At 44.6% G+C, this 9,995-nt stretch overlaps 1 long non-coding RNA gene across 1 annotated transcript; it reads right to left on the bottom strand.

Annotated features, from left to right (window-relative positions):
* Window positions 1-5,000: 5,000 nt before the first annotated feature.
* LOC109324350 lies at window positions 5,001-9,464 on the bottom strand. Its single transcript, XR_002104908.1, has 3 exons — window positions 9,386-9,464; window positions 8,520-8,837; window positions 5,001-6,221 (listed from the first exon to the last, which is right to left on the bottom strand). It is a non-coding gene; the product is annotated as an uncharacterized LOC109324350 (long non-coding RNA).
* Between the last annotated feature and the right edge of the window lie 531 nt (window positions 9,465-9,995).

Raw genomic sequence — 9,995 nt, 5'->3', positions numbered from 1 at the left:
GACACCTGCATCCAATGCTTTTGTGACCTGATCATAAAAAGCAATCAGGTTGTTCTGACATGACCTGCCCCTAATGAAACTGTGCTGGTTGCCCTTAAGCATCATCCCTGAAGCCATCCCATTGCAGATGTGCTCCTTGATGATCTTCTCAAAGAGTTTCCCTAGGACTGAGGTAAGACTAATGGGCCTATTGTTGCCCGGGTCCTCCCTCTCCCTTTTTTTAAAGATAGGGACGACTTTGGCTATTTTCCAATCATCTGGCACCTGGCCCGAGCACCATGAGCACTCATAAAGCCATGCCAAGGGCCCTGCAATAACCCCTGCTAGCTCCCTCAACACCCTGGGGTGGAGAGCATCTGGACTTGCTGATTTGAACACGTCCAGCCCCTCCAGAAGCTCTCGAACCCAGTCCTCCCCAACCTGAGGTCTGGAGGCGTTCCCCTTGAGTTTGTCTTGCATCACGGTGGGGAAGTCCCAGTCCCTGCCCAAGAAAACAGAGGTGAAGAATTGGTTAAAGACATCTGCTTGCTCCTCTGGCGCAATCATCAGATTGCCCAGAGGATCTTGCAGGGGCCTCACATTTTCCAGTGCTTTCTTCATCCTCCCTATATATTTGAAAAAGGACTTTTTATTATCTTTGATCTTGGATGCTAGTCCTAGCTCTACATCTGCCTTAGCTTTCCTGACAGCCCCCCCTACAGGCCTGAGCAGAGGAGGCATACTCCTCTTTGGTGATAGTACCCCACTTCCACCAACTATTTGATTCGGGTTCAGATTTGGCTGATTCAGATGCCAGCAGTCGGTTCAGAGCTCTAAATCAGTTTTCCACTTCAATTTAGCCGAATCAGCTCTGAATCTTCAGGCGCCAAAGCTTCAGAGCCTATTTGGAGCCGATTTGGGCATTCGGCCATAGGGTATAATGGAGAATCAATTAAATATATATAACTTTGTTGTTTTTTGTCTGATTTTGATGAAACATGCAGGAGCTGTAGCCTCTGCTGAGAGCACGAAGTCTGCCAAGCTTCAAGGAGATAAATGTAGGGGTTTCTGGGAAACTGCACCTCAAATTCCTGAAAGCAAAACATGTCACGTATGTGTGTTAAGCCACAGTGGGGTGAAAACTGCAGGGGTGGTAGCCCCTGATGAGGCCACAAAGCCAGCAGCTGTCAAAGAGATAGGTGGAGAGATTTGGGGGAAACTGCACCTCAAGCTGCTGACAGGCAAAGCTCATGACTGACATGCGTGCTTGTGCAACTGTGTCTGTCTTGGGGCACAGGGGTGGGGGAAACTACTGCAGGCCTGGATGCTAGGTGCTGCTGTGGCCATGAAGTCTGCCAGCTGCCAAGGTGCAGGGGGTTCTGGGGCTCTGCACCTCTGGCTGCTAACAGGCAAAACTTGTGACATGGGTGCTTGTGGGACAGTGTCTGTCTCAGGGCATGGGGGTGTGTGGGAGGGGGAACTACTGCAGGCCTGCCAGGCCCTGCTACAGCCATGAAGCCTGCCTGCTGTATCTGTCTTAGGGTGTGGCAGGAGGGGCAGGGGAGAGAAACTACTGCAGGCCTGCCAGGCCTTGCTGTGGCCATTAAGCCTGCCAGCTGTCAAAGAGATAGGTGCAAAACAGGCAAAACTTGTGACACTGGGTGGGTGACACTGTGTGTGTGTTAAGGTGCGCCCTCACTGGTGCTGGGGCCTCTACACAACATGGCAGTGTACCCCTTGATGCTGCAGTGGAAATAGCCCAACACGTGCCTGCATTTTGAAATCAGCTGGCTTGTAGGAATAGTGGTGGTGGTGCCATCACCAGCAGCCCTGTCCCCCTCCAATGCATCACTTACTATGATGGGCAGCCTGTGTAACACATAGTGGATGCCAACAAAGTTGGCATCATGGACAGCCTTCACCATATTGGCCCTGTTGTCAGTGACCATGAACCCGCGGGTGAGCTCAGTCTGCCCAATGAGCCACTCCTGCACCATGCGGTTCATGGCCCCCCTTGCTGTGTGGGACTCATTCAGCACCTCGGCTGGCAGGAGAGCCCACCAATGGCCTGACTGATAGCACCAGTGCCCTGTGAGGGAGAGGTAGGCGTGATCGCCACCCTGGCTGCTCCAGATGTCCAAGGTGAAGTGCAAGGCTACCTGTGGCCCTGCCTTGCACAGCTCCTCCCTGAAGTACTTCCTGCATGCCTCATACAGGGAGGGCACCACCTTCCTGCCAAAGGTGGTGCATGTAGGCACTTTGAAAGGTAGGGCCATAAGTACTACAAGCCACCTGAATCCTGGACACTCAACTAGGGAGAAGGGCTGGCTATCCAGAGCAAGCTTCTTCCCAATGCTCTGGGTGATCTTGCTCGCCTTTGCAACTCACCCCTGCTCTGTCTGTAGCTTTCCCCCACTGGTTCAGGGTGGCCTGCCTCTGCTTTGTGGGGGAAGTGGGCTTTGGAATGAGTGAGAGACTTCCCTTTTGGTATGCTTGCACTGGTGCCAGGCTGAACAGGAAGAAGGGCAAGGGGGTGGTGCCTCTTTGGATGCAGCAGCATCGCTGTGCTGGAAAAGTGTTTCATGTGCTTTCCCTGGCTGATGTGTCTTCAGCAGTGCTAGCAGATGGCAAACCTGGGATCATCTACCAGCTCAAAATGCTCCCACAGTATGTTACTCCCCTGCTTCTGGGCTGAGGGTGAGGATGCTGCCTCATCCCACTCCTCAGCAGGCTGAAGGACAACAGCAGGAGGAGCTGCCTCAGCTGAGCCACTTGCCTCCACAACCTCAACCTCCTCTGTGGTGCTGCTTTCTGGAGGATACCTGGGTCTAGGGGAAATTTGAGGGGTGTGGAGCACAAACTCTGATTCCCCCTTGGTCCCCAGAATTCCTTGAGCCAGGGTGCTTAGCACCCTTGGTTCCAGGTCCAGCTCCAGCTTTGGCAGGGGGATGCTCACGCTAAGAGATGACATTGGGGTGGAGAAGAAAGTGATTCTGCTGCTGGTGCCTATTTCTGAACTGAGGGGAGGAAGTGCAGATACAGGGATGTCAAGTGCAGACACTGCTCCCACCTCCTTGCTTCCACTGGCCTCAGAAATGTCATGGCTGCTTGGGAAGAGAACGCATCTATGTTTTGGGGGGTGGGGACTTGCAGCTGTAGCTCTCCCCTTACCCCCTCTCCCTTCACTGCCAGAAGACCTGGAACCTGCTTTTCCAGTACCTGCCAGAAGACCTTATCTTTCCTGTGCTGCAAAAGGTGCGTGTGTGTCACTCCTTTCATGTTGTGTGTTTTATTCCCTCTGTGTTGCATGCATGCACTGGACTCTGCTGTGATTATTAATAACTATATATGGTGTCTTCTTCTGTGATCTATTAATGTGAATGTTTGACTTCTACTACTGTACTTCCTGTTCTTCTTCTGTGTTGTAATCTACACCTAAAATGATACATCTCCTTCTTCTAAAACCCTGAGTTCTGTGTTAGTCTCAGTCTGAATCTGACTTCTGTGTTGTCTTTAGTCTTTATGTAAACTAACTATAATAATATTAATAACTAATAACTACTATATATAATCTGACTCTTTTCTACAAATATCTGATTTTTCTTCTTGTATGTCTGTATATTATAAGTGTGTGTGTGTGCAATCTGTATGCCTCCCTGCAGAGTGATGGATCACGCTGGCAGGGAAAACACAGAGCTTTCTTTCTTCAAAGTTTGCAAAAAAAAAGAGAGCACAACTATAAATTGAAAAAAATGAACTGGATAGTATTAAGAGATGCTAAGCTAAGCTAAATCTTACCCAATCCTTTCTAACATCAAAAAAGGAGCAAGCAAGTAACAACTGCTGACTATGAAGCAAGCCATGCAGTGCACAGTACCTTTCTGATGCCGTTTCTCAGACAGAACCAAATAACAAAAGGCAGAGCAAGTCTGCACACAGAGGTTTTTATGCTGTCTCTATGTTCCTCCCCCAGACACTGTAATTGGAAAGGCAGTCAGAGAGAAATCATGCTCACTGGCCACCTAGTCATGTCAGTCTTTTCCTCCCTGCTCCTCCTCCCTCTTCTAAATTTCTGTTTCCCCATACAGACAGCCCTCTGAATCTTTTCTGAATTGATTCAGAAGCTCCAAATCAATTTGGAAAGCCTAAACCAGCCAGCGATCCAATCTGGACATGCTGATTCGGCCTCCAAATCCGAATCGTGGTCTGAAGCTTTGCACAGCCCTATAAGGCAGTACTATACTGAATTAAACTAATTCACCATAGAAGGAACAAAAATATTGCCCTCTGAATTCAAAAGATGCAAATTTCTCCATTGTTCATAGAATGGTCATTGGATTAAAAAAAAAAAAATGCATTAACAATCCTGGGCACAGAGACCAGAACCCCTAGAGGGGAGTATAGGAAGAGGATTCTGGACTTCTGATTCAAGGTTGATGGAGGTATCTGCCTGGTTTGCAGCCCTGCCTACAAAAACTATAGAGAGGGGGAAGATCATAAAGAGAATGGTCATACTTAGAAACTCAATCCAGGAAACAAAACTACAGTGTAGTTATCTTCTCTTTTTTTTTTTTTGGCCAGAAAATGAGAAATTTCAAAATAACGAAATTTAGTCTTCATTCATTGATTTATTCAGCCTCAGGCCAGAACAGCTTGGATTAGCATGTGCAGAATGAAGCTGATTTTAGTATTTTTTTTTTGAAAAACCACTAGCATACTGACATTTTCACTCCATTAAATTGGCATGCTAGTGACCTTTGCAGGAGAAACAGTACAGCTTCCGCTCAGTGGCATACATTTCCTTCAGAATGCAAGTTACAATGTAGCTCATGGAACCCTTCCTGTAGGGTAAGAGAAAGCAGTAAGCGCAAATCATCCTACTTCATTCAGCATAACAGAAGCAGAATAAGACCCTTTATATACATGTTTTACCTATACAGAACACTGGCTCTTGCTTTGCTTACAAGATCACAGCTATGCTTTTATATTTCCTCCCTTCCAAAATATTCTGCGAGAGATCAGGCGCACAAATAAGCAATCATGTTTATTTAAATTTCCCTTAGTTTTAAATACATTTCACTATTTCCTCCAGCACAGTCATATACTATATTTCAGGGAAAACACCTGCAGTCTGTTTGTATTAACTTGTCATAGTCGGTGTTTACATTGGCATATTTGGGCATCAGAGCATATAAATCAAACCAATATTCTAGCCAAGGGCTGGGGCTAGCTTTGTGTTCTGACCGTTAGAATTTGCAAAAAAAGCAGACAAGAAAAACAAATGTTCTAGACCATGAACAAGTTTTCAAATCATGCAGGTGCAAGACTAATGGTTGATTAACAGCAGTACCGCAATATACTTTCTATTGCATCACTCCCTTTTTAAGCTTTTGTCAGATTGTGATAAATAATACTTCCTAGTGTGTACCATTTGCCTTGAACTTCTCAGAGCTTTATAATTGTCATATGTTTTAAAAGTAAGACAATTTGCTGCAACTATTTGCAAGTGCCTATTCATAAGTAGAAAAAGGCAAGCAGCATTCAGATTACTTAAGGGCAGTCAGAGACGGCCGCATTATACACTTGCTTTTCTCTAGTCATATTTTGTCAGGGATGGTCATAAAGAGAAACTCAGTCCAGGAAACAAACAAGTGATGATAGCTGCAATGCAACCAATGAGGTCCTTTCCTTTCTTTTCTCATGTTCTTGTGACAAAGTATTTATCAGAATTTGCAGATTCAATAGAATCTGGCTGGCTGCACTGTGAGTGCTGAGGCTATGGCCTTAAACTTGTGACTCCTGGGCTATCAACTGTATACCTTATCACTTGTGCCATACCAGCCCCCAGCCAATAAGTTGAAGGTAGAGTAGTAGAAGCCATATTACATTTGTATTAATTAGATGCAGCATCCTGCAGGATTTCAGCAATTATAGACTTTGGAAAAGCTCAGTCTCACGATGGATCTCAAGCAATAATTGCTATCTATGAGACACTTTCATAGCTTGGTTTATTTAGAGTCTTTGATGGGATCCATGGAATTAGATCACCCGTGAGGCCTAGTTATACAGCTCCATTCAAAGATATTTGAGGCATATACTTCATTCTCCAGATCACAATGGCAGCAGGGGGAAGAAACATCAAAAAGCTCATTATGAGCACTGCAGCGAAGATGACCAAGAATATTGTCCATGGTGCCAGGACAGTTTCCACCATGATTTCTTCAATTTTAAAGATTCTGAACCTGTGAAGGAAAAAAATACTGTTGATGTTTTCTCCTTAAAGCCTGCACAGTGCTTATTATTATAGTCATTAGACCCCCTTACTTAGAATAAGAACATATTGGTAACATAGAGAAAAGACCATTTAGGCTAAATGTCAAGAAATCAGATGCATCTGTTAGGTCATATAATTATGAACAAAACTATCTTTGTTCACTTATTGATTGGGATGCGTTTTTTTGTAGCAAACCTGCTTTCCAGATGTGTTGTGGTGGGATGGGGGTAGATATCTCAGTGCCCTTTGAGTATCTGTATATCATCTTGCCCAAACTCAGAGCAACTTAGTGACACAAAATGGTTGGCTCCTAGTCTGGCCTCTTATGCAATGGACACAACCTCATAATCTCCCCATCCCAAAATAAAAAATATTTATGATTCTATACACAAGAACAGAAGAATGGTTATGACAACCTTAGGGAAAGGTAAGTATTGCTCAAGCCCTCATAGCAACCAGATCCAGGTGTAGAATCACATCATAATTCCCAGTCTCCACCACAAAAAAGTCTCATCTAAATGGCTTCTGCAAACAACATTTCCTGTAGCTGTCAATGCCAGTTCAGCTTTTTTGTTCTTAATGTTTGGAGTTGTAATGTTGATAGGCAACCAGCTTTCACCAGCATTTTAAGTAATGTATCTACACAGAACAACATTACAGAGGATTTTTTATTTAAAAGAAAAATGATTCAACAGCAAGGCTATCTGACTTCTTAGTGGCTGGGGGCTTCACCCTGTGTGGACTGCACCAGGATGGCCAAAGGCCATTAAAAAAAAAAAAAAAAGACCCCTCACCACTCCACTATGTGTGGGGGCAGCCATTCTACCATTCATGTGGGCAGGTACCAGTTGTGGGCTCCTGCATGATATGCTGCCCCCAGAACATGTGCAGGAAGCATAAGTCAAAAAGGAAGCCCAGGGCTCCTACCTGCTGCTACAGCCACAAGATGGAAGGAACAGCAGCTGAATGAGAGTCTGGTAGCTGCAGATTAACCCCTTTTGGGATACATGCTCATTGTATGAATTTTTGTCACTAATGGAGCTGGCCCAGTATTAGCAGACCAAAATGTATTCAGTTTAGACAAGTCTAGAGATACCAACACAATATCCCTGGGTACTGTATGACCCATCAGAGGCCATCTGCTTTGAACAGTTTGCAGTCTAACTAGACAAGACAGATGAAGGGCAGAGAGGAAGAACAGAGAGGGGATACAACTTGCCCAATGTCTCACTGAACATTAGTGAAAGAGCACTGGGGTTCCCCCAAATTGAAGCACATGCCTATCTGGGGGCAACCACCCTCTTAGATAACAGGCTGAGATGTAAATAGCATATTCCATAGTAAAAGGATCCCAAAGTACTCTGCAAACTTGACAAACTGCACACGGCAACATCCACCAGCAAAATGCAGCTGCTTTCAGGAAGAAGCTATCCAAGACAAGAAATAAGAACATGTTTTCAATTGAAACTAGAGTGGAAGTGGTGGTAAAATAAAGCCGAATTCATCCACTGCAACCAGCACATCTATTTTTGCAAGAGGTTCCATTGATCCCATTAGGTAAGAGCAGGCCTGCCCAACTTCCAAGCAGTCAAGGACTGTGTTTGAGTGAGTTGTGGGCCCCTGGGCCATATGCTGCATGGGTCACTTTGCTGCATGGTATACCTGCATGGACAACCCCCTCACTGTTGCACTGCATGCCCAGAGCCCTGCACTCATTCTCTGGGGCAGGGGCAGGGGCAGGAAGTAGCATCTAGAGAAGGGAGGGGGAGCCCAGAGCCCCCAGTCCCCCAGCTAAACCTCTCATGGGCCAAACATGCAGCCCTTGACGAACCACCACTTGCACAGCCCTGCGTCAAAGGGAATCTGCTTGGAACTTCTCATCTTACTGAGTAACAGAGAAATTTGCCGTAGGATGTGAACCCATTAACCCCTTTCAAAAAAGGGCAGCATCTGGAACCTTCTAGTTGCGTGTGCACAAATTGAGAATGATTTAAATGCAGCAAACAGCTCCAACTTTAAAAGTCTTCATCCAGAGCAGAGCCAGTTTCCTGCATTCGAATTCTTCTCAACTCCTTTCCACAAAAATTAGAGCATACCAGCTGCTGTCCTTTTGAATGGCCTCCAAAGGTTTGTGGGTTTACATCCAGTGAGAGCAGTCATACTTTTCTATGCACAGGAGTAAAGCAGTGGACTCACAAGAGGCAGATCTTCCTTAGGGAACAACACAATGGACGTGGGATCAGATCTCTCATTTTAGATGAATTACCTGGCTAAACATGAACTACAAAATCTAATCCAAGGTAATGGCAGAGGCTGGCTCCAGGTGTACTTGAAAGCAAATGAACAGCATCCACTGTATTGCAGCACAGGTAGCATCTAATGCTGTCCTCACTTGAAGGTCCATCTGGGAACAACTGTAGGTAAGGCAGGATATTCATTTTTTAAAATTATTGTATTCCTTTCTTTTGCAAAGTTGATAGTTGTGGTTAATGGGGATGGGACTCCTTTACAGACAGTAAGTTTTGGGGTTGTTTTTTTTTTTAAATTAAAATCACAGACAACGGTTTGCAGAGCAGCACATCATCTATTGAACAAAACAAAATAATAGCTCATGATAATGTTTATGTTATAATAGTTCAATCATAGTAGTATTTATCATGCATTGCACTAATATGTTGTGAAATAATGTAAAACAAAAAACCGCATAAAACCAGAACAAAACTCTAAAGCATTTTTTTTCAAAGCAGAAAAATAGTTTTTTTTCCAAGGGAAAACACTGAAGCCGATACAATTTTCTGGGGAAAAAAGTGACTTTGCCTAAGCACCTTTTCCCAATGAAAAGGATTTCAGCATAAATATCCCCCTGCACTTCCCATAAGGTTTTTCTGAAAGCATTCTGGTAGAGGTTGCATTTTGATTCACTCACCTGCACAAGGTCTGATTTATGTTGGACTGGTAATTATCCACTTTTTATCAGACTTAATTTCTTAAGTCCCCCTCCTACAGTTTGTTTATTCAGACATTATTTAATAAATTCCAGGTACATATAGTAAACAGTCTTATCTTCCTTAGCCCTGCTTTTCCAGAAGTCAGGCAAAGTTCATATCTAATTCAGAGTAACAATCAACTTACATACTTGGCCTCTTGAGTTCTAAGAAGTTTTCCTCCACAGTCACATTCAGTTTCTCTTACCTGAAGCTTTCCTACTGTGAAGGCAGTTTTCTTAGACTAACATTGTTGTCCTTGAGTGGTTACTGGTCAGAGCCCAGCTGCCTCCCTGTATCTACCAATTAGAGCCGAGGAAAGTACACAGCTGTATACTCTGTAATGCCTGGGGACCTCTGTCTCTCTTTGTGACAGCAAGGGTGGAGTGTGTGATGTATGAGTCTGGTTTGCATGAAGCTTAGGCAGCCTGAATGTGGTTCATAAGCAAATTTTTGTGAGCCCTAAAATACCTATATACTTATTCTGAACAATGCCTTGCATTCGAAAGCTTGTCTAGCTCTATCCCAACTATGCAGTTGCTCCAGTAAAAGAAATCGCCCAAAGAAATCCTTGCCTCGTGCATAATTCTAGGAACATAATGGTTATAACATCACTCTCACACTACCATTCTCAGTTCTCCATTCTTCCTTTAAAAACTGTTCTTATGCTGTTTCTATGTCCCAACAGCAGCAGCAGTTCCTATGTCCCTAAAAGTCCCACACAAGATGCCTCACACAGCCTTTTCTATAGCAACCTT

The sequence above is a fragment of the Crocodylus porosus genome, unplaced genomic scaffold (assembly GCF_001723895.1).
Source record: "Crocodylus porosus isolate Cpor-Errol unplaced genomic scaffold, CroPor_comp1, whole genome shotgun sequence".
NCBI classification, from domain to species: domain Eukaryota; kingdom Metazoa; phylum Chordata; order Crocodylia; family Crocodylidae; genus Crocodylus; species Crocodylus porosus.
Note: the sequence above shows the minus strand (reverse complement) of the source record. Positions and strands in the feature narration are given on the sequence as shown.